Source organism: Pan troglodytes, chromosome 1 (genome assembly GCF_028858775.2).
Source record: "Pan troglodytes isolate AG18354 chromosome 1, NHGRI_mPanTro3-v2.0_pri, whole genome shotgun sequence".
NCBI lineage: Eukaryota > Metazoa > Chordata > Mammalia > Primates > Hominidae > Pan > Pan troglodytes.
This window is the reverse complement of record NC_072398.2, coordinates 100,364,727-100,390,025: the sequence shown is the minus strand read 5'-3', so window position 1 is coordinate 100,390,025 and position 25,299 is coordinate 100,364,727. Positions and strand designations below refer to the sequence as shown.

Here is a 25,299-nt window from a genome sequence, read left to right as displayed (position 1 = left end):
GATTTTTTTCCAGCAGTCCCATCAGCTCTTGAGTTTCCCCTTTCAGGGAGGAGAAATCTCCCCACATCCCAGGATCATGTACATGCCCAACCCTTTTACCCACAGCCATCACCAAAGACTGCAAGACAGATGAATTCAAAGAGAATAGCAGTTAACATCCCATAGTGCCAAACCTGTTCTTAGCTGAGAGGGAGTTTACTGAGAGGGCCCTCTAATCCCTAAATCTTATAAGGGACTCTAACCTTCCTAAGTTGGACCTCTAACCCAAGGTTGGTCAAAGTCTTTGCCTTTTATTAAGAGGGGTCTCTAACCCACTCTTTCGTAGGAGAGACTCTAACTCCCCTTAGTTGGGCCTCTAACCCAACCCCATTCTTTTTTTTTTTTTTAGACAGAGTCTCGCTCTGTCACCCAGGCTGGTGTGCAGTGGTGCGATCTCAGCTGACTGCAACATCCTCCTCCCAGGTTCCAGCGATTCTCCTGCCTCAGCCTCTGGAGTAGCTGGGATTACAGGTGCACACCACCACACCCTGCTAAGTTTTGTATTTTTTTGTAAAAACGGGGTTTCACCCTATTGGCCAGGCTGGTCTTGAACTCCTGACCTTGTGATTTGCCCACCTTGGCCTCCCACAGTGCTGAAATTACAGGCATGAGTCACAGCTCCTGGCCCCCAATCCCATTATTTACCCGAGTACCCCACCACTTACCAAAAGTCATCTAATCAGCGCTGCAGTCTATTGTCTTTGGGTCAGGGGTGTCCTCAGTATTGTCCCTTCAGGATTCGCCAGAAAGATATTACTGGACCCTACCACTTACCCAAAGTTAGCCTTTGGGTCAGGGGTTTTCTCAGTATAGTCGTTTTCATGGTCACCACAAAGATGTTACAGGACCCCAATGCTTACCCAAAGGTAGCTGTTGGGTCAGGGTTTCTACACTGTAGTCCCTTCTTTGGTCACCAGAAATATGTTGCAGGAAAGGGGTCCTGATCCACACCTGAAAAAAGAGTCCTTGGATCTCACGCAAGAACGAATTTGGGACTAGTCAACAGTGCAATGTTAAAGCAAGTTTATTAAGAAAATAAAGGAATAAAGAATGGCTGCTCCATAGACAGAGCAGCCCTGAGGGGACATTGCCATGGCTTTTGTAAACTGTCATAGTGCTGGTGGAAGTGTAGCAGTGAGGACGACTAGAGATTACTCTCATGACCATTTTGGTTTTTGTAGGTTTTGGCCGGCTCCTTTACTGCAAGCTGTTTTATCAGCAAGGTCTTTATAACCTGTATTTTGTGCTGACCGCCTTTCTTATCCTGTGACTTAGAATGCCTTATCCATCTGGGAATGCAGCCCCATAGGTTTCAGCCTCATTTTACCCAGCTCCTATTCAAGATGGAGTTGCTCTGATTCACATGCCTCTGACATGGCTGTGGTCTGATGCACATCAGTTCTAGGGCAAGAGACCCAGGGCAAGGAGAGTCTCTCACCCATGGTTTTTACCCTTTCCAGCCACTTAAACAGGTGTGGTGGTCTGTCTGAGGCCCTCAGCCCTCAGGTGGGATTTTCATCTTGTGGTGCAGTGGGAGAAACTGTGGCACAGAGGCTGAGAATGGTGAAGTCGGGGAGACTCTGTGACTGGAAAACATGCGCCCCCAGTTCCAGCACAACTTCTCCAGGACTCACAGCACTTGGGCTGTGCTGGTGGGCTGTTCTTGGCATATGACATCCTGGTGGGGGTCAGCACCTTGTTGAGGTGGCAGTGAGTTTGCAGAAAGTAGCAGATTATGTAGAACCCACAGGGGTAAGGGGACATTTCCTTTTGTTCCTAAGCAGATAGCTACAGATAGAAGGCCAGATATCTCCACAGGTGACCTCACTCACCCTGACAATGTAAATTAACAGCTTATCTTCACAGTACAAGACAAGACTAGAACTTGTCCCTCCCCTCCACCCTTCCCAGCCCCCCACCCCGAGAGGAATACATATTTGATTCTTTCTCCACTGTGTGTTTGCTTTATCTTGTGTAAAGTGCAGATTTGCTGAGCATTTGCTAAATATATCCCTCTACTGGCTCCTTTTCACATGCAATGTGTGGATTCAGCAAGCCTGATGGAAGCCTCACAGTAATGTGGCCACACCTTCCCTCTTATTTTTTCTTTCCGCTTCTCCCTCCTGCCTGCTGTACCCCTTTTAAAGACTGAAACCCTCAAAATCCTCCTCAGAAAAAGTAGAGATCACAGACCCTACTTGCTTTAATTGTTTCACTGCATCATACTACACGGTACAGTGTGATGCAGTGAACATCACACTTTGCTCCGTAAACATGTATAATTTTCATGTCTTAATTATATGATGTTTAACTGCATCACATTGTACCATATACACTGTACAGTGATCCAACAAGAGTAATTAGCATGTTTAACACTTTAAACATTACTTCCTGTGCTAATAAAGTTCAAAATCCTCTCTTCAAGCTACGATAGAATGAACAGTACATTATTATTAGCTATAGTCATTGTACTGTGTAATAGAACATCACTATTTATTCTTCCTAACTGTAACTTTGTACCCAATGACAAAGCTCTCCCCATTCCCTCAGCCTTCTGCCATCGCTGACCTCTGGTAACCACCACTCTGCTCTCTAATTCTATGAGATGGACTTCTTCAGATGTCACACGAGTGATGGCACATGGTCTTTTTCTTTCTGTGCCTGACTTATTCCGCTTAACATAATGTCCTCTAGGTTCATCCATGTTGACACAAATGATGGAACTTCATTCTGTTTTATAACTGAACATTATTCCAGTGTGTGTGTGTGTGCGTGTGTTTGTGTATATATAACATTTTCTTTATTCAATCTGTAGATGGGCACTTATACACTGTTGGTAGGAATGTAAATTAGTACAATCATTTCCCATTTCTATAGGGAGAACAGCATGGAGGTTTTTCAATAAATTATACATCAAACTACCATACGATCCAGCAATCTGATTACTGAGTATATATCAAAAGGAAACAAAATAAGCATGTCAAAAAGATAACTGCACTCTCATGTTTATTAAGTAGCATTCACAATAACCAAAACTATTATTTCTTCTAAGTATTTCTTAATTTACTTTTTTTCATGTATTACACCCTAAACTTTTAAAGGATTCATGTATGATTTCCAGTTTCTGAAACTTATGAGTCACTGATTCTTTGACTATTGCTTTCCTATTTAGAGAGTCTGGTAAAACAATTAAATGCTTTTTATTTCTTCTCAATCTAATCCTCATATATAAATATATTTATATTTTCTGTTAATTTCCCTTCTGTAACTTATATGACTACATTAATTGTGATCAGGATTTCACTTTACTGGTCCTTTTTTTGGCTCAGCCTATTTTAATATGTAATTTGTTGGTTGTACATTAAATTGTTTTACAACACTTTCAATACTTTACTTTTCATTTGCCTATTTTCCAAAGATAGCTTGACAAGCTCATAGATTCTTTCCACATTATTTTGGTTTCTTGTTTTTCCATTTTATTGACTTAAACATTTAAATATAAACTCAATATCTGAGATTTATGTGCCATATTTCTTCTGATGCTTCACTCCAGTAGTTCATCTCCTTGTGTGCAACATAATTTATAATTTAATCCTCACATATGGGAGACACCACATTCTGACACCTGCAGGCAGTTTCTCTTTGTTTATTCCATTTGCCTTGTCAGAAGGGAACAACCCACATGGACCTGACATCCTTGTGATCAGACACATCTGAGTGGAGCATGGGCCTCTTAGATTGATTACTTCTCTGGATCATTATCTTTATTTACTTCCAGTCCTGGGAAGTTTTTTTAATTTCCTTTCAAGTATATTAGGCATTCTGTGAATTCCTGCATCTTCTTGGTGATTTTAATTGTCGGGATTAAGTGTTTAAAGTATATTATTTTTCTGAAAAGCAGAAATATCAATAGTTGCGTATATGAGTGAAATATTTTACATAGATTTTCTGTGGCATCTATCACCACCTCATGAGAAATTCCAAGTTTTTTCATTTGAAACACCCCTCCCATCAATAGATCATATTGTAATAATTCATAGAATATGATTACTTTTATATCACTAGAAAATTAATTATCTATTATGTACATATTTTTGAAATACTCCACTGCAATAAATAGTATATGGTCAGAAGTATTGTTTTCTCTAACATAAAACTAATATGAGTAAAGTTATTTACCTGAATTCAGATCTTTTGGCTTCAATTGCCATTCTGTCTCATTAGCACTTCCCTAACCCATAAAAGATATCATTTGTATTTTTTGTTTAATTCATAATTTATTGAAATAAGTTATTTAATGTTATAATGTTTTTATGGCAATTTAGGACATTTTCAATAAATATATTGAGCTTGAGTCCCCGGCTAAGTATTCCTTTTGTACTAGAAATCAGATTTTTCTGGCACAACTTCTTTGCCTTCAATAGTACTTATAAAATACATGAATGCCAGCATATGACTATTTCAATACTGTACTCAGTTATTCATGTATAAATATTCATTAGCTATGAAACAAACCAACTACAAATCCTGAATGCATAGTACATATAAACAAATTCAGATTCTTCACAGAAGAAAACAATAAAAGACTAATTTTCTATGACATGTCACCTGTTCATTAGTTCTTCAATATGATTTAGGCTATTCCAAATATAAGAAAATGTATGCCTCACTAACCATGTTTTCTCAAAATTTTTTATCTAAGTCCTTAAGGGCATAAAAAAGGATGTATATTTTCAGATTTACTTTTGTAGACTTTCGATATTTCTTTTGCTGTGCATCTTAGTATGAATATATGGAGCATCTTATATTCAGTTTCTGTGCATCTTAGTATGAATATATGGAGACAAAGACAAATGTACATTTAAGTGGTTATATGAATTTTGCTTATATGGCTAATTGCCTATATGGATGTTGTAAATGACAAGATACAATAGTAAAGTTTGATAAACTCATCAGTGCCCAGTGAACTTTAGTTTACTTACTGTACAACTTAATTCAGTCACTAATAATTAGTCTAAAAAGTGTTTTTTAAAAGCTGCAAACCGCATTTTATTACACATTTCTGAATCAGGAAGGGGTAAACTGTGACATAGTTTCCTTGTGCCGCTGACTTTTTTGGGGAAGAAACGTTCTGCAATAAAATAAGAGTTTCCAAGCTATTTTTAAAAAAGCTTGAGTTTTCTTCTCTGATTAGCCTTCACTCCTCAGTCCCTTTTACCCAAGGATTGGTTCCTAGGTCATCTTTTGGAAGTTTAGTTTCTGGAAAGTTTTCAGCAATCCTCTCCTGTGCTTTGTCCTAGTTTACATTGTTTTTGTTTTTGTTGTTGTTGTTGTTGTTCTTGTTTAGGAGAAGGTGAGCCTCTTTAATTGAGGATGGTTTGTCTGTCTCCAATCCTGCTTGCGTTTGCCGAAGTTGAAGCTGTATTGGAGTTTTTATTCTCCCACCATCCTTCCCCAGGCCTACTAATGTTTTCAACACATCTTCTTCAACATCTTGTGACCTTTGTTGCTATCAGTAATTTCAGAATGAACAGATGCAGGAGCATCATCTCTTTGGAAATTTCCTTCACTTCTAATCTGTTCCCTATGTTTTCCAGCTCTATCTTTATATTTTAGATTCTCCAATATCTTATCATCTTTGTAGTCTGTATTCTGTAAAGCATATTTTACTAATATATTTTTAAAATCCTTTTTTTTCCCAACTCCTTTCCTTCTTAGTTAATGTTGGACCAACAAATGATTCATCTTTCTTATCAAGGAAAGGTGAGATCTAACCTGCACTGGTTCACATCCAACACAGCTATTACTGCCAGGGTGAATATAATAAGATAACACAGTCTCTCCAATTTTTGCTTTATCTCCATGCTCAAGTACATAAGGGTCACATTTAGTTTTCAGCTGAATAATCCGTTTTTCATTAACAATTGTTCCATTTTGACTGCCTGATCCAAAAGGACATAACTTTGTAAGTCATGGTCAAAATAAATTTGTGCATGAAACTTACTGACACCAACTGCAGGGATTCAAAGAGTATGCTCCATATCATTTTCTCTTTCAATTGTAGCAGGTTTTACAGCAGTAATGATGAAGAGTGATCCTGTCTGTAACAGCGGTGATCTAATGACAATTACTCTTATACATGGGGGCCACATTTATTCCTCATCTTTCTCCTCAGTATCTTTTGCAGTTGCATTGCCTTCACTGGTGATGTCTTCATCATAACTACCCTCGGTCTGAGAGTCTGTGATTTCACCTTCTTCTGATTCACTATCACTGCCTGCGACTTTCTCATCTTTAAATAAAGTTGAATTGAGATGTTTTCATTAAGAGGAGATTCCATAGTATTTCCACTAACTGGACCAGTGAATTTTGGGGGATTATTTTTGTGATGAATGCCTATTTTGGCCTTTCTTTCACATTTGTAAAATTGTCTTTCCCATTTCAGCTCGTATGTTCAACACTGAAGGCTTTTTGATCCTCTGAATTCAAATCCTTTTCCTCATTTTTTTTTTTGTAGAAGAATCTGGATCCTCTCTTTTCTCAATTTTTTATCTTTGCTTTATGCTATAAGTCTGACAAGGTGGCAAATCTACTTGAGAATGAAACTGATAGCGAGCACTTTCCACCTCACGGTAGTAATAAATTGAATCATAATATATTTGATTCTCAGAATCTTAATAGAAACCAGTGCTGTGGTAAAAATACAGTCCAGTATTTTCACTATAACTAAATCCAGTCTGTGATACAGCCGCTTCAGAGGCAGCTCTCAAACTTCCAGCTAATGAAGAACCTTCTAAGGACGTATCTTTTGCTGCTAATGCAGATGCTGACTCCTGTGAATTTGAGGCAAATGACCTTTTTGTCTACATTTACCATTTGCTGTTCTATCAGTGCCAGGGTGAGCATCATATTCTATTTATAACTAGTCTTTAGAATTCAGAGCAGGAGTTTCAATATCCTGATCTTGCTGATCTGACAGTTCAGTCACTCACTTTATTTGGAAGACTAACATAATTAGAGTAGGACTAAAAACAATGTGAGATTGACCAAGGAGCATGGTTTTTTGTGAGTACTTCTACATCAGACTTTTATTATCTTCATTTCTCCCACAGTGGAGTACGTTACTGAGCTCTTCCAGCTGCGTGCAGAGCTCCTGGCCTTTGCTCTTGCTGCTCTGGAGGAGCCCTCCTGTGCGAGACCAGCTACGCCCATTCCCGCACCTGCCACGTGCAGCTCCGCGTTAGCGTTTCAGCTTCTCCGCCTTCCATCTCCGCTGGGCCCACTGGAGCTTGGGGAGGGGGAGGGGCGGCCACAGCGAAGGCGACGGCGGCTGGGACCGGGCTCCGAGGCCGTGAGTTCGGGCATGAGACGGCTGCGTCCGCGGAGTGGCTCCGCGGGGCCGAAGCAGAGGCCGCAGAGCCACAGGCCACGGGGGCGCGCGAGCAGTCACAGGCAGCCTTCCTGGCCGGGAGGCTCCCAAACGCGGAGCCTAACGGGAATGCGGCAAGGAGCAAAGGGATGGCGATGGCCCTGCCAGATCTGTGCAGCATGGAATCCTGGGAATGATTGTACCTTCCCCAGCTACTGGGACAGCGGGAGGAGCGTCGAAGTCCACGGGCCAGAAGCACTTCCTTCGTTCCCGAGTTGAGCTGGAAAGAGTGGCAAACAGTGTTTTAAATTGAGTATCCCTGTGGCTAGATATGACCTGCTGGTTACTCTTAATTTTTTTCCACATTTATTGAGCTATGATTGACAAACTGAAAAGTGTACATTTTTAGGGTGTACAATAGAATGTTTTGAGACGTCTGTACACCTTTAAATTATCTCAATTAAGCTAGTTAACATATCTATCCCTTCACATAGTTAATATGTTTCTGTATATGTGGTGAGAGCACCTGAGATCTACTTTCGTAACAAATTTCAAGTACACATTAACTATAGTCACTGTTCTGTACATTAGGTCCCCAGCAGTTACTCATCTTATAACTGAAGGTGTGCCCCTTCCATGGATAACTCCCTGCTTTTCCCGCTTCCTAGCCCATGGGAACCACGTTCTACTCTCTGTTTCTATGTTTTTTTTTTTTTATTTTTTATTTACTTTTTTAGATTTTACATACAAAAGAGATAATGCAGTATTTGTTTTTCTGTATTCGGCTTATTTCACTTAGCATAATGTTTTCAAAATTTATCAGTATTGTAAATGGAAGAATTTCATTTTTTATTAAAGCTGAAATTATATATCTCTCAGTTTATCTATTTATCTGTATCAGAGCAGTGCAGATACCCTTGACGATACTGATTGTATGTCCTTGGGCTATAGACTCCAAATTGGAATAAATGGTATTTCTTGTTTAAAAATTGTAAGGAACCTCAATACTCTTTTTAATAATAGCTGCACCAATTGACATCCTCAGCAACAGTGTACAAGTGTTCTCTTTTTCTGCACACTAACACTTTTTATCTTTTGACTGTTTGATAATAGGTATCCAAACACCACAATAAGGTGACACATCCTTGTGATTTTGATTTTAATTACTCTAATAACTAGTGATGTTGAGCATTTTTTATATATCTGCTGGCCATTTGTAAACCTTTGGAAAATTGCTCTTTCTATATTTTGCCCAATTATTAATCAGGAAATTGCTTTTAATTCTGCTGTGGGTGGGGGGGCAGGCAAGATGGCCAAATAGGAAATGCTCCCGTCTACAGCTCCCAGCGTGAGCGATGCAGAAGATGGGTGATTTCTGCATTTCCATCTGAGGTACTGGGTTCATCTCACTAGGGAGTGCCAGACAGTGGGCACAGGACAGTGGGTGCAGCACACCGTGCGGGAGCCGAAGCAGGGCGAGGCATTGCCTCACTCGGGAAGCACAAGGGGTCAGGGAGTTCCCTTTCCTAGTCAAAGAAAGGGGTGACAGACAGCACCTGGAAAATCGGGTCACTCCCACCTGAATACTGTGTGTTTCCGATGGGCTTAAAAGACGACGAACCACGAGATTATAGCCCGCACCTGGCTCAGAGGGTCCTACCCCACGGAGTCTCGCTGATTGCTAGCACAGCAGTCTGAGATCAAACTGCAAGGCGGCAGCGAGGCTGGGGGAGGGGTGCCCGCCATTGCCCAGGCTTGCTTAGGTAAACAAAGCAGCCCGGAAGCTCGAACTGGGTGGAGCCCACCACAGCTCAAGGAGGCCTGCCTGCCTCTGTAGGCTCCACCTCTGGGGGTAGGGCACAGACAAATAAAAAGACAGCAGTAACCTCTGCAGACTTAAATGTTCCTGTCTGACAGCTTTGAAGAGAGCAGTGGTTCTCCCAGCACACAGCTGGAGATCTGAGAATGGGCAGACTGCCTCCTCATGTGGGTCCCTGACCCCAGACCCCTGAGCAGCCTAACTGTGAGGCACCCCCCAGTAGGGGCAGACTGACACCTCACACGGCCGGGTACTCCACTGAGACAAAAAATCCAGAGGAACAAACAGACAGCAGCATTCACGGTTCATGAAAATCCACTGTTCTGCAGCCACCACTGCTGATACCCAGGCAAACAGGGTCTGGAGTGGACCTCTAGCAAACTCCAACAGATCTGCAGCTGAGGGTCTTGTCTGTTAGAAGGAAAACTAACAAACAGAAAGGACATCCACACCAAAAACCCATCTGTACATCATCATCATCAAAGACCAAAAGTAGATAAAACCACAAAGATGGGGAAAAAACAGCAGAAAAACTGGAAACACTAAAAAGCAGAGCACCTCTCCTCTTCCAAAGGAATGCAGTTCCTCACCAGCAATGGAACAAAGCTGGATGGAGAATGACTTTGACGAGTTGAGAGAAGAAGGCTTCAGATGATCAAACTACTCTGAGCTACAGGAGGAAATTCAAACCAAGGCAAAGAAGTTAAAAACTTTGAAAAAAATTTAGACGAATGTATAACTAGAATAACCAATACAGAGAAGTGCTTAAAGGAACTGATGGAGCTGAAAGCCAAGTCTCGAGAACTACATGAAGAATGCAGAAGACTCAGGAGTCTATGCGATCAACTGGAAGAAAAGGTGTCAGTGATGGAAGATGAAATGAATGAAATGAAGCGAGAAGGGAAGTTTGGAGAAAAAAGAATAAAAAGAAACAAACAAAGCCTCCAAGAAATATAGGACTATGTGAAAAGACCAAATCTACATCTCATTGGTGTACCTGAAAGTGATGGGGAGAATGGAAACAAGTTGGAAAATACTCTGCAGGATATTACCCAGGAGAACTTCCCCAATCTAGCAAGGCAGGCCAACATTCATATTCAGGAAATACAGAGAATGCCACAAAGATACTGCTTGAGAAGAGCAACTCCAAGACACCTAATTGTCAGATTCACCAAAGTTGAAATGAAGGAAAAAATGTTAAGGGCAGCCAGAGAGAAAGGTCGGGTTACCCTCAAAGCGAAGCCCATCAGATTAACAGCAGATCTCTCGGCAGAAACTCTACAAGCCAGAAGAGAGTGGGGGTCAATATTCAACATTCTTAAAGAAAAGAATTTTCAACACAGAATTTCATATCCAGCCAAACTAAGCTTCATAAGTGAAGGAGAAATAAAATCCTTTACAGCCAAGCAAATGCTGAGAGATTTTGTCACCACCAGGCCTGCCCTAAAAGAGCTCCTGAAGGAAGCGCTAAACATGGAAAGGAACAACTGGTACCAGCCACTGCAAAATCATGCCAAATTGTAAAGACCATCGAGACTAGGAAGAAACTGCATCAACTAACGAGCAAAATAACCAGCTAACATCATGACAGGATCAAATTGACACATAACAATATTAACTTAAAATGTAAATGGAGTAAATGCTCCAATTAAAAGACACAGACTGGCAAATTGGATAAAGAGTCGAGACCCATCAGTGTGCTGTATTCAGGAAACCCATCTCACATGCAGAGACACACACAGGCTCAAAATAAAAGGATGGAGAAAGATCTACCAAGCAAATGGAAAACAAAAAAAGGCAGGGGTTGCAATCCTAGTCTCTGATCAAACAGAGTTTAAACCAACAAATATCAAAAGAGACAAAGAAGGCCATTACATAATGGTAAAGGGATCAATTCAACAAGAATAGGTGCATATATAACTATCCTAAATATATATGCGCCCAACCCAGGAGCACCTAGATTCATAAAGCAAGTCCTGAGTGACCTACAAAGAGATTTAGACTCCCACACAATAATAATGGGAGACTTTAACACCCCACTGTCCACATTAGACAGATCAATGAGACAGAAAGTTAACAAGGATACCCAGGAATTGAACTCTGCACTGCACCAAGCGGACCTAATAGACATCTACAGAACCCTCCACCCCAAACCAACAGAATATACATTTTTTTCAGTGCCGCACCACACCTGTTCCAAAATTGACCACATATTTGGAAGTAAAGCTCTCCTCAGCAAATGTAAAAAAACAGAAATTATAACAACTGTCTCTCAGACCACAGTGCAATCAAACTAGAACTCAGGATTAAGAAATTCACTCAAAACCACTCAACTACATGGAAACTGAACAACCTGCTCCTGAATGACTACTGGGTACATAATGAAATGAAGACAGAAATAAAGATGTTCTTTGAAACCAACGAGAACAAAGATACAACATACCAGAATCTAGCAACATACCAGAATCTCTGGGAAACATTCAAAACAGTATATAGAGGGAAATTTATAGCACTAAATGACCACAAGAGAAAGCAGGAAAGATCCAAAATTGACACCCTAACATCACAATTAAAAGAACTAGAGAAGCAAGAGCAAACACATTCAAAAGCTAGCAGAAGGCAAGAAATAACTAAAATCAGAGCAGAACTGAAGGGAATAGAGACACAAAAAACCCTTCAAAAAGTTAACGAATCCAGGAGCTGGTTTTTTGAAAGGATCAACAAAATTGATAGACCGCTAGAAAGACTAATAAAGAAGAAAAAAGAGAAGAATCAAATGCAATAAAAAATGATAAAGGGGATATCACCACCGATCCCACAGAAATACAAACTACCATCAGAGAATACTACGAACACCTCTACACAAATAAACTAGAAAATCTAGAAGAAATGGATAAATTCCTTGACACATACACCCTCCCAAGACTAAACAAGGAAGAAGTTGAATCTCTGAATAGACCAATAACAGGATCTGAAATTGCGGCAAAAATCAATAGCTTACCAACCAAAAAGAGTCCAGGACCAGATGGATTCACAGCCGAATTCTACCAGAGGTACAAGGAGGAACTGGTACCGTTCCTTCTGAAACTATTCCAATCAATAGAAAAAGAGGGAATCCTCCCTAACTCAATTTATGCGGCCAGCATCATCCTGATACCAAAGCCGGGAAGAGACACAACCAAAAAAGAGAATTTTAGACCAATATCCTTGATGAACATTGATGCAAAAATCCTCAATAAAGTACTGGCAAACCGAATCCAGCAGCACATCAAAAAGCTTATCCACCATGATCAAGTGGGCTTCATCCCTGGGATGCAAGGCTGGTTCTATATAAGCAAATCAATCAATGTAATCCAGCATATAAACAGAACCAAAGACAAAAACCACATGCTTATCTCAATAGATGCAGAAAAGGCCTTTGACAAAATTCAACAGCCCTTCATGCTAAAAACTCTCAATAAATTAGGTATCTCAAAATAATAAAAGCTATCTATGACAAACCCACAGCCAATATCATACTGAATGTGCAAAAACTGGAAGCATTCCCTTTGAAAACGGGCACAAGACAGGGATGCCCTCTCTAACCACTCCTATTCAACATAGTGTTGGAAGTTCTGGCCAGAGCAATTAGGCAGGAGAAGGAAATAAAGGGTATTCAATTAGGAAAAGAGGAAGTCAAATTGTCCCTGTTTGCATATGACATGATTGTGTTCTAGAAAACCCCATGGTCTCAGCCCAAAATCTCCTTAAGCTGATAAGCAACTCCAGCAAAGTCTCAGGATACAAAATAAATATACAAAAATCACAAGCATTCTTATACACCAATAACAGACAAACAGAGAGCCAAGTCATGAGTGAACTCCCATTCACAGTTGCTTCAAAGAGAATAAAATACCTAGGAATCCAACTTAGAAGGGATGTGAAGGACCTCTTCAAGGAGAACTACAAACCACTGCTCAATGAAATAAAAGAGGATACAAACAAATGGAAGAACATTCCATGCTCATGAGTAGGAAGAATCAATATTATGAAAATGGCCATACTGCCCAAGGTAATTTATAGATTCAATGCCATCCCCATCAAGCTACCAATGACTTTCTTCACAGAATTGGATAAAACTACTTTAAAGTTCATAGAGAACCAAAAAAGAGCCCACATTGCCAAGTCAATCCTAAGCCAAAAGAACAAAGCTGGAGGCATCACACTACCTGATTTCAAACTATACTACAAGGCTACAGTAACCAAAACAGCATGGTACTAGTACCAAAACAGAGATATAGACCAATGGAACAGAACAGAGCCCTCAGAAATAACGCCGCATATCTACAACTATCTGATCTTTGACAAACCTGAGAAAAATAAGCAATGGGGAAAGGATTCCCTATTTAATAAATGGTGCTGGGAAAACTGGCTAGCCATATGTAGAAAGCTGAAACTGGATCCCTTCCTTACACCTTATACAAAAATTAATTCAAGATGGATTAAAGACTTAAACGTTAGACCTAAAACCATGAAAACCCTAGAAGAAAACCTCAGCATTACCATTCAGGACATAGGCATGGGCAAGGTCTTCATGTCTAAAACACCAAAAGCAATGGCAACAAAAGCCAAAATTGACAAATGGGATCTAATTAAACTAAAGAGCTTCTGCACAGCAAAAGAAACTACCATCAGAGTGAACAGGCAACCTACAAAATGGGAGAGAATTTTCGCAACCTACTCATCTGACAAAGGGCTAATATCCAGAATCTACAATGAACTCAAACAAATGTACAAGAAAAAAACAAACAACCCCATCAAAAAGTGGGTGAAGGACATGAACAGACACTTCTCAAAAGAAGACATTTATGCAGCCAAAAAACACATGAAAAAATGCTCACCATCACTGGCCATCAGAGAAATGCAAATCAAAACCACAATGAGATACCATCTCACACCAGTTAAAATGGCAATCATTAAAAAGTCAGGAAACAACAGGTGCTGGAGAGGATGTGGAGAAATAGGAACACTTTTACACTGTTGGTGGGACTGTAAACTAGTTCAACCATTGTGGACGTCAGTGTGGCAATTCCTCAGGGATCTAGAACTAGAAATACCATTTGAACCAGCCATCCCATTAGTGGGTATATACCCAAAGGACTATAAATCATGCAGCTATAAAGACACAGGCACACGTATGTTTATTGCGGCACTACTCACAATAGCAAAGACTTGGAACCAACGCAAACGTCCAACAATGATAGACTGAATTAAGCAAATGTGGCACATATATACCATGGAATACTGTGCAGCCATAAAAAATGATGAGTTCACGTCCTTTGTAGGGACATGGATGAAATTGGAAATCATCATTCTCAGTAAACTATCACAAGGACAAAAAACCAAACACTGCATATTCTCACTCATAGGTAGGAACTGAACAATGAGAACACATGGACACAGGAACGGGAACATCACACTCTGGGGACTGTTGTGGGGTGGGGGGAGCAGGGAGGGACATCATTGGGAGATATACCTAATGCTAAATGATGAGTTAATGGGTGCAGCACACCAGCATGGCACATGTATACATATGTAACTAACCTGCACATTGTGCACATGTACCCTAAAACTTAAAGTATAATAATAATAAAATAAAATAAAATAAAATAAAATAAAATAAAAATTCTGCTGTGGGTTCTTTTTTTGTATTGATTAGTATGACATACATTTTGGATAGTAACATAATATCCTACATGTGGTTTAAAAATATTTTCTCCCACTCCTTATAATGTCTTTGTATTTTGTTGATTTTTTCCTTTATTGTGCAGAAACTTTTTACTTTGACATAGTTCCACTTGTTCATTTTTGCTTTTGTTGACTGTGTTCTTGGTGTCAAATCCAAAACATCATTGCCACGACCACTGTCAAGGAGGTTTTTCCACATTTTTTAGAGGATTTATGATTTCCATTCTTATGTTTAAGTCTTTATTTCATTTCAAATTCATTTTGTGATGATAAGAGAGAAAGGTTCACTTTTTGTCTGTGCATATCTAGTTTTTCCCACACCACTTATTGATGTGTTTATCCTTTCTCCATTCTGTGGGATGGATTGATTGTATATTTGTGAGTTTATTTCTGGGTCCTCTATTCTGTTCTATTGGTTTTTATGTAGGTACTATACTATTTTGATGACTATAGCTTTGTAATACTGTTTGAAATCAGGAAGTGTGAGGCTTCCAGCCTTTTTGTTCTTCTCAGTATTTGGCTATTTCAGGTCTTTTGTGGTTCCATGCTAATTTTAGAATTGTTTGTTCTACATTTTTAATAAAAAGGCATTAACATTTTGATAGAAATTTATTTATCTCTGTAGATCACTTTGTGTATTATGGATATTTTGACAATACTAATTTTTAGAATCCATGAACACAGGATATATTTCCCATTTTGTATACCGTAATTTCTTTCCTCAACATTTTATACTTTTCAGTATGCAGATCTTTCATATTCTTTGTTAAACTCATTCCTAAGTATTTCATTCAATTTGATAATATTGTAAATGGAATTATCTTTATTCCTTTTTCAGATATTTTGTTGTTACTTTAAAAAAATGCAACTGATGTTCATATGTATCTTGAAAATTTACTGAATTAGTTCGTTAGCTAAAACAGGTTTTTTTGTTTGTTTGTTTTTGGTAAAATAGTGGGTATTCTGAACTCCGGTTAAACTTTAAATTGATAGTTGCTATTATCATTTCAAAATTCTTTAAAATATAATCAGACGGATTCCTGCTTTCATGAATTCAATCTTCTCATTTAAAATAATTTTGTCTGGTTGACTTGGGCCCCGGAGATTGGGGGCACCCCATAGGACCCAGGAGATTTGGTGAAGGGTGGGAGGGAGATGCGGTCAGTGAGGGGACTGAGCTGGGGAAGCCCAGAGGGGCTCCGGGGACATCAGGGAGGAGAGGAAGTCATGTCGGAGACCCAGTGGGGAGAGAGAATGGGCCAGAAAAGAAGTAAGGGTGAGAGTGGGCAACAGGACTGCTTCCCGGTGTGGCAGGGAACTTTGCTGAAACTGTGGGCCCCAGGGAACAGTGCGGGCAGGGTGGGAGGGAGTGGAGAGGACCCCAAGGTCAGTGTGGAGAAAGGGACATTTCCTGGTTCCTTCGCCTCTGCCCAGGTTTCTATGTGCATGGCCCCCCCCCCCCCAGAGGCAGGGCAGGGGAGGAGGTGGCTCCCAGTGGGCTTGGAGAACTAAGTGGGGCATGCACGCTTCACAGGGCTGGAGTGACAGGGGAAGCCTGAGGTGGCTGCGGATCTCGCTGTCCCTGTGGGTCTGCGAGGGGGGCGCGGGGAGTGTCGAGCTCACGGGGCCAGTGCTGGGACCTGCAAGTGGCCCTGGAGGAATCTACAAGCACCCACCCGTGCAGCAGGCCTTCCTGGAGTGTGAACAGTGCCATGGACATGCTCTTCCCAGCTGGAACATTTGTGAGGCTGGAATTTAAGCTCCGGCAGACAGACAAGCGGCCGGAGGAAGGACTGGAAGAAACCCAAGTGCAAAGTCCAGTCCAAGGGGAGGAAGCAGAAATGCCTGACCTGCGTCCAACTTGGCTGTGAGGATAAAGGTCTGGTCAGGATGGTTCACTGTCATACAGAGTCGCAGACTCGGCGGGAGCCTGAGGAGCACCAGGAGGCCCGATGCAGCTGGGTGGAGCGGGCTGTGAGGACCCCACAGCTACTGCTTCCCTGCACAGTTTGCCTTCTCCAAGGCCCAGACCCCAGCTGAGCCCAGCACTGAATAGCATGGCGCCTCCTGAAGCACTGCCGTGGGTAAACAGTGGAAGATCCCACCTCCCAGGGAGAGGACCCCACTATATCCCCACATAATAAAACTGTTCTCTCCCCAACAAAAAATAAATAATTTTGTCTGGTCTTTGAAAATGTGTATCCTCTGTCTAATGGTCAAAATGCTGCCCATTTATCTATCTGCCTAATTAGTCAATCTTTTTAATGAAGTTATTTGACTTTTTATTATTATGAAACAAAATAGTAAATTTATTAATGGTTTTAATATCATCTAACATGATTGAAAATATGTCAATTTGTCATTGCCAATGAATCTTTGTGTTATTGATTTTATTCTGTTAGATATTCTGTTCATAAATGTCTAAGTGGCTTAGAATCTTGCCTAACATATTTTATGTGCTAGGTACTAACTACTCTAATTCACCAAATTATCTTTCTGTACTATTCTTATAATACATTATTTTTTATTAAAATTATTTTCTGCCTAATCTAATTTTTATGAAAATTATAAAGTCTATTCAGTTCACCCATTTTATAAAAGCCAAAGTGGTTTTCTCTCTCTCTCTTTTTTTTTTTTTTTTTGAGAAGGAATCTCCCTGTATCCCAGGCTGGAGTGCAGTGACACAATCTCGGCTCACCACAACCTCCACCTCCTGGGTTCAAGTGATTCTCCTGCCTCAGCCTCCCGAGTAGCTGGAACTACAGGAGGTTTCCACTATGCCCAGCTAATTTTTGTATTTTTACTAGAGACGGGGTTTCACTATATTGGCCAGGCTGGTCTTGAACTGACCACGTGATCCGCCTGCCTCGGCCTCTCAAAGTGCTAGGATTGTAGGTTTGAGCCACTGCGTCCAGCCTTTATTTTCCTCTTTATTAGTATGTTAGAGAGTACAAATGCAGCTCCCTCACAGAAGCATGTTGCATAGTGATGAAATATGGGCTTTTGGCGTGACAGTCATCTGAATGCTGTTTATTTTCCCAATTAGTTATTTTCTCATTCCTAAACCCTCTGCCAACCTCCCATCTTTCTGAATCTCCAGTGTCTATTTTTCCAGTCTCTATATCCAAGTGTATGCATAATTGAGTTCCCACTAACAAGTGAGAAAATGCAGAATTCGATTTTCTGTTTCTGAGTTTTTTCACTTCCAATAATGGCCTCCGGTTTCATTCATGTTGTTTCAAAAGACATGATTTTATTCTTCTTCATGGCTGAGTAGTATTCCATGGTGTAAATGTATTAGCACGTTTTCTTTATTCGATTATTAATTGATAAATTTAAATTAATTTCATATATTGGCTATTGTCAATAGTGCTGTGATAAACATATGAGCATGGGTATTTTCTTTATGTAATAAATTATTTCCTTTGGGTAGATACCAAGTAGAGGGAGTGCTGAATCAAATGGAAGTTCTAGTTTTAGTCTTTTGAGAAATCTCCATACTGTTTTCCATAGAGGTTGTAGAAAGTTACATTTCCACAAACAATGTATGAGTGTTCTCTTTGCTCTGTATCCTTGCCGATATCTCATTTTTCTGCTTTTTATAATAGCCATTCTGCATGGTGTAAGTTGGTATCCCATTGTGGTTTTTAATCAGTATTTCTCTGACCTTTAGCAATGTTGAGCATCTTTTACATGCTTGTTGACCATCATTGTCTTTTTTTTTTTTTGAAAAATGTCTGGTCATGTTCTTTGCCTGCTTTTTAATGAAGTTCCTTGTTTTATTTTTGCAGAGCTGTTTGAGTTCCTTGTATATTGTGGATATTAGTTCTTTGTCACATGCAAAACTTATAAATATTTATCTCATTCCATAGATTTTTTTCTCGTTCTGTTAATTAAAAAGCTCGTTTTCAGGAGCTTTTTAGTTTCATCGAGTTCCTTTTGTTTATTTTTGTTATTGTTATATCTGCTTTTGAGATCTTAGTCATAAATTCTTTGTCCAAGTCAATGTCCAGAAGAGTTTATCCTAGAGTTTCTTCTAGCATTTTTATAGTTTCAAATGTTACATTTTAGTCTTTTAATCCATATTGAGTTGATTGTTGTATATGGTGGGAGATATGTGTCCCATTCCATGCTTCTGCATATGGCAATATAACTTTTCCAGCACAATTTGTTGAATAGGATGTCATTTCTCCAGTGTATGTTTTTGTTGACTTTGTAAAATATCAGTTGTTTGTAGGTATGTGGCTTTATTTCTAGGTTCTGTATTCTGTACCATTGATCTATGTGTCAATTTATATCAGTACCATGTTGTTTTGGTTACTAAAGCCTTCTAGTATAATTTTAAGTCAGGTAATGTAACATCTCCAGCTTTGTTCTCTTTGCTTAGATTTGCTTTGGCTATTCAGGTTCTATTTTTGGTTCCATGTGAATTTTAGAATTTCTTTTCTAATTCTATGAAAAATAACATTGGCATTTTGGTAGGAATTGCCTTTAATATGTAGATTGCTTTGGGTATTATGGCCATTTTAATGATCAAAATTCTTCCAACCCATGAGCATGGGATGTTTTTCCCATTTGTGTCATGTACAATTTCTTTCATCAGTGTTTTGTAGTTTTCCTTGTAGATATGTTTCATCTCTTTGACTAATTGTATTTCTAGGTATTTAACCTTTTTTATAGTTATTGTAAAAGGAAGTGACTTTTTAATTCAGTTCTCAGCTTGATCATCATTAGTGTATAAAAATGCTACTAATTTTTGTACATTAATTTTTGCATCCTGAAACATTATTACATTTATTTATCAAATCTAAGAGGCTTTTGTGGTCTTTAGATTTTTTGTGTATATGATATTATGCAATTATCAAAGAGGGACAATTTGACTTTCTAATTACAACCACATAGATGCTCCCACCAAGACCAATAGACAGAGTCTCTGGGGAGGGCACAGGTGATAGTATTTCTTTAAGCTGGCCATGTGATTATGATTGGAAGCCTGGGCTGACAGTCACTTAGCTAAGCATTGCCTGTAAAGTTTCTAAGTTTCTTTTGTTTCTTTTTTCTTTTCTCTTGCTTTCTTCTTTCCTTCCTTCTTTCCTTCCTTCTTTCCTTCCTTCCTTCCTTTCTTTCTCTCTTTCTTTCTCTCTTTCTTTTTTTTTTTTTTGACAGACTTTTCACTCATTGTCCAGGCGGGAGTGCAGTGGTACGATCTCAGCTCACTGCAACCTCTGTCTCCCAGGTTCAAGTGATTCTCCAGTCTCAGCCACCTGAGTAGGTAGGATTACAGGCACCAGTCACCACACCTGGCTAATTTTTGTATATTTTAGTACAGACACGGTTTGGCCCTGTTGCCCAGGCTGGTTTTGAACGCCTGACCTCAGGTGATCTGCCCACCTTAACCTCCCAAAGTGTTGGGATTACAGGTGTGAGCCACCACACCAGGCTGCCTCTCAAGTTTCAATGTGCATATAAATTATTTCCGATTCCAGGCCTCTCTCTTGGTAATGTGATTCTGCAGGTTTGGAAGGGGCCCATAAATTGGCTTCTTTAAAAAGTCTTCTCTTAATGCTGATGTTTCTCCCACTACATTCAATATAGTAGCACTCAGCTAGAGAAAGTAGACACAGCATAGTGTTCCTGACACCCAACACTCTTCCACAGCACAAATCCTTTGGGCCAAAATGGAAACCACCTATCAACATTTTCAAACATGTCATTTTCTGCTGGCTCTTAACAGTTTAGAAAGCCTAGAGAATGCATCAATGTTTGCGTAAGTCTGCATTTGGAAAATATGTACACAAGAGTTAATACGATGTTTATTGAGCACATACTATGTGTTCAGAAGTCTGTTAGAGAGCACTGTTCAGGAAACATCACATGATGTGAGTTAATCCTCATAGCACCCTGGGAGTTAGGTGCTAAGTTTTCTGTAATTTTCAGGATTTACGTGAAGGGCCTAGCATTTCTACTTTTTCTTCCATTTTAAAAATTACTTATCTGAAAAAGAAAATGTGCAGAATAAAATCTATATAAACAGATGAGAGGGATAGAGAAAAAAGGGTGGACTGCTCAGAGGGATTTTTTGGGATCACATGTGATGTAGTTTTGATATCCCCTCTAAATCTCATATAGAAGTTTAATATTCAGTGTGGCAGGTGGGGCCTGGGGAGGAGGTGGTTGAATCACGGGGTGAATCCCTCATGGCTCTGTGCCATTCTTGTGATAGTGAGTACTCGTGAGATCTAGTTGTTTAGAAGTGTGGCCCGTCTCTCCCTCATCTTTCTTGTTCCTTCTTCTACCATGTGAGATGCCTGCTCCACTTTCACCATGATTGTAAGCTTCCCAAGGCCTTCCCAGAAGCAGACCCTGATGCTATGCTTCCTGTCCAGCCTGCAGAACCATGAGCCAATCAAACTCTTTTCTTATAAATTACTCAGTCTCAGGATTTTTTTAATAGCTATGCAAGAATAGATTAATACATCATATGAAAAGAAAGCAATTAATATATTCATCTGTTTGAGTCTCCAGGCCTCTGCCTTGCTTTCACTCAAATAGCAGGAAGTGAGCAAACCCCATCTACTGCTCTTGAACATGGGAGAATTTTCAGTTTATCTTAAAACATTTCAGGTCAAAAGCCCCATGTTTTATGTAGAAGAATGAGGGTGTCTGAAAGAACAGTTCTCTTTTATTTATTTTTATTTCTGAGACAGGGTCTCTTTTCCTGTCATTCTGGCTGGGGTGCAGTGGCTCACTGCAGCTTTGACATTCTGTGCTCCAGTGATTCTCCCACCTCAGCCTCCTGAGTAACTGGGACCACAGGTGCACACTACCACAACCGGCTAATTTTTGTATTTTTGACAGAGATGAGGTTTTGCTATGCTGGGCAGGCTGGTCTTGAACTCTTGAGCTCAAGTGATCCTCCAGCCTCCACCTTTCAAAGTGCTGGAATTACAGGTGTGAGCCACCACACCAGGCAGATGGGTCTTAACTGATTTTAATCAGGGTACCCGAGCATGGAAGACATGTCCTTAATTTTTTCCTAATACAATATTTGACAATTATATAACTATTATTTTTTTATTCCTGTGATTCATAAGGATATGATCGCAAAAGGCCTTGAAAGCCTTTGGGAAAAAGTGCTATATTGTGCTTGAAACCACCTTTTACTCCGAAAGCAAGTGTCATCCTGATACATCTGTTGAGAAGATATTTTCTCCTGTTGCATTTTAGCCAAACAGATAAGTGTGTCTTGTAGTTGTTTTTTGACTTTGTAACAGGTCAAGTGTATTTTCTAAGACCCCAAACTCAGGAGTGGCCATGGGGCAAATCACCACTGCACACAGGAAATGCATACACAGCAAATGCAATTCTCACCCCGAACCAGGGGTTGTTATCCGTGGATGCACATGGGAATCACCAGAGAGGCTTTTAAAATTACCTAAACTCTAAAGGTGATAGATAAATTAATTCATCTCTGTGTGTGACTATGGGTTACAACCAAACCCCCAAACTGCTGCTTTAAATCTATCTCTTCTGGCGAACTAGTGGCAAATGGTTTCCTGAAATGAATGGAAAGATTTGCTGCTGAGTTGTGGTCTTCCGATATTACCTGCATTACCTACTTTTCTTTGCAGACTGACTTCTGCTATACATTTTGTTCCTGGTTCAATCCAGTTCTACTCATACCAAATGCATAGTACGCGCTAGGTGTCCTTGTACAGCTGAACCTCATCACCGTGAGGAGAGGACTTTGCTGAAGAATAATTGCATCCTAAAAAAAACTCAAAATACTGGAATCAAATGATTCTCCTACCTTGGCCTCCCAAAGAGCTGAGATTGTAGGCATGAGCCACAGTGCCTGGCCTATACCCTAAAAAATTAAAACTATCCTTCTTACTAAACTGATGTAAACATGGAAAGACCTAGAAAGTCACCAAAGTGTTAGGACATGAATAAATACCTTGGAATATTAATATCCATCTGATGATGTCCTGAGTAAATATGTCCCACTTTAAAACAACACAAAACAGTGCTATTATTCTGAGATATTAAGTTAAAATTTTGTGCAAATAGGTAACATTCAAATTTTTATATATGTGTAACATTCATGCAGAGTGACATATATAAAGAAATCACATAAAGCTTAAGCAATTATTACAAAGTGAACACACTTGTGTAACCTAGAAATAGAACCAGGCTCACTGATGCCCTGGCAACCACTTTCTCTCTTTTTGCTCCATCAAAGTCACTAAGATCATAAGAGCTAACACTGTAGATCAAGTTTGTATTCTTATACATGCTTTATTACAGAAAATTTAAAACATATACAAAATAAAAGAAACAGTGCAATAGGCCTGTTACCCAGGCTCAACAACAACTAATAACATGCCAATTTGTATTATCTCTACTTCAACCCATTTCTCACACAGACTTTATTCTTTATTATTATTTTTTCTGATATAAAATATGTGCTCATTGAAAGTAAAATCTTGGCTGAGCACAATGGCTTAAGCCTGTGTAATACCTCCTGACAAGGCAAGAGGAACATTTGAGGTCAGGAGTTTGAGAGCATCCTGGGCAGCATAGTGAGACCACATCTTTATTAAAAATTTTAAAAAAAATCAGGCATGGTGATGCACGCCTGTAGTTCCAGCTACTTTGGATGTTGACTAGCAGGATCCCTTGCTTCCAGGAGTTTGAGGCTGCAGTGAGTTGTGATTGTGCCACTGCACATCAGCCTGGTGACAGAAGGAGACTCTGTCTCAAAAAAAAAAAATAAAATAAAGGTTCAATCTTCACTAGCTTTTTACACATAAACACACCCATATAAACAATCCCTCTTTTAACAATAGAAGTACCCAAATTAAAAATTATTAATGTGAACCAATTTTTAATTCAGACTTTATGTTTTAATCAGTTTTTTTTTTAGATAAGATGTGCATTCATTGAAAGGTCTCATCTTGGCTAGACATGGTGGCTCACATTTGTAACCTCACCACTTTGGGAGCCAGAGCTCAGGAGTTTGAGACAAGCCTGGGCAATATAACAAGACCTCACAGGGGCAAGATAGTAAGACCTCATCTCTACAACAATTTTTAAAAAATTAGTTCAGCATGGTGGCACACACTTGTAGTCCCAGCTATTTGGGAGGCTGATTTAGGAGGATCACTGGAGTCGGGGCGGTCAAAGCTGCAGTGAGTTGTTATTGTAGCACCACACTCTACCCTGAGTGACAGAGTGAGGCTATGTCAAGAAAAGGTACAATCTTAACTGTTCATGTTTGACACATCAACACATCCATATAAACAATCCCTTTCTTAAAAATAAAAGTACCAATTTAACAGTCATTAATAGTCATGGGAATTACCTAGAAATGTTTTGTTTGCTTTGGTTTGGATTTTTATTAAAAGGGGACACCTAGAAACGTTATCTAAAGTCTAGATATTGATCAAAATAAGCATGAGTTTTTTTTTTTTTTTTGAGATGGACTTTTGCACTGTCATCCAGGGTTGAGTGCAGTGGCGTGATCTTGGCTCACGGAAACCTCCGCATCCCAGGTTCAAGCGATCCTCCTGCCTCAGCCTCCCAAGTAGCTAGGATTACAGGTGTGCACCACCACACCCAGCTAATTTTTTTTTTGTATTTTTAGTACAGGCAGGGTTTCCTTATGTTGGCCAGGGTGGCCTCGAACTCCTTACCTCAGGTGATCTGCATACGTTGGCCTTGCAACGTGCTGGGATTACAGACAGGAGCCACCGCACCCAGCCAGGCCTGAGTTTTGCCTGATAATTTCCCTTTCTAACAAAGTGCAGCATATGGCAGCTACAAGGTCTCTTTTATCTAAAATAAATAGAATTTAATTAAAAAATTTAAACAATTTATCTGAGATTAAAGGACAAATCAAGACACCTGTGTAATGTGTTATCTGTAGGAGTATATTTTAATAATGACATAAACTATTAATAACAAATAAATGTTATAATAATTTATTAACCCAAAATGAACAAAATTCCTGTTACGATATCTATGAAAATGATTAATTAGAGTAAAATATTTTCATATCTTGAGAGCGCACTGGTTAAAAACAGCAAAGATTTGGAAGTTGATGTCTTATCAAGTACTTATTAAGTACTTATTTATCAAGTAAGTAGCAGACCCCCCTTCATACCTTTTATAGTTATTCAAAAAGCAGTCATTTACACAAGAGCAGATAATTTTCCTAGCTTTCTATTGAGTTTATATGTTAATGTAGTTACAAAATTTAACTCAATTTTCTCATAAAATTACCTGACAAAATTTTATATATTATGATATCAGAATATATCAAAATTTATTATATGCCAAATAA

The 25,299-nt window shown here is 39.5% G+C and overlaps 1 pseudogene; it reads right to left on the bottom strand.

The window, feature by feature from the left end:
- Positions 1-5,236: 5,236 nt before the first annotated feature.
- Positions 5,237-15,153, bottom strand: LOC100614072 (angiogenic factor with G patch and FHA domains 1-like; annotated as a pseudogene).
- Positions 15,154-25,299: the final 10,146 nt, after the last annotated feature.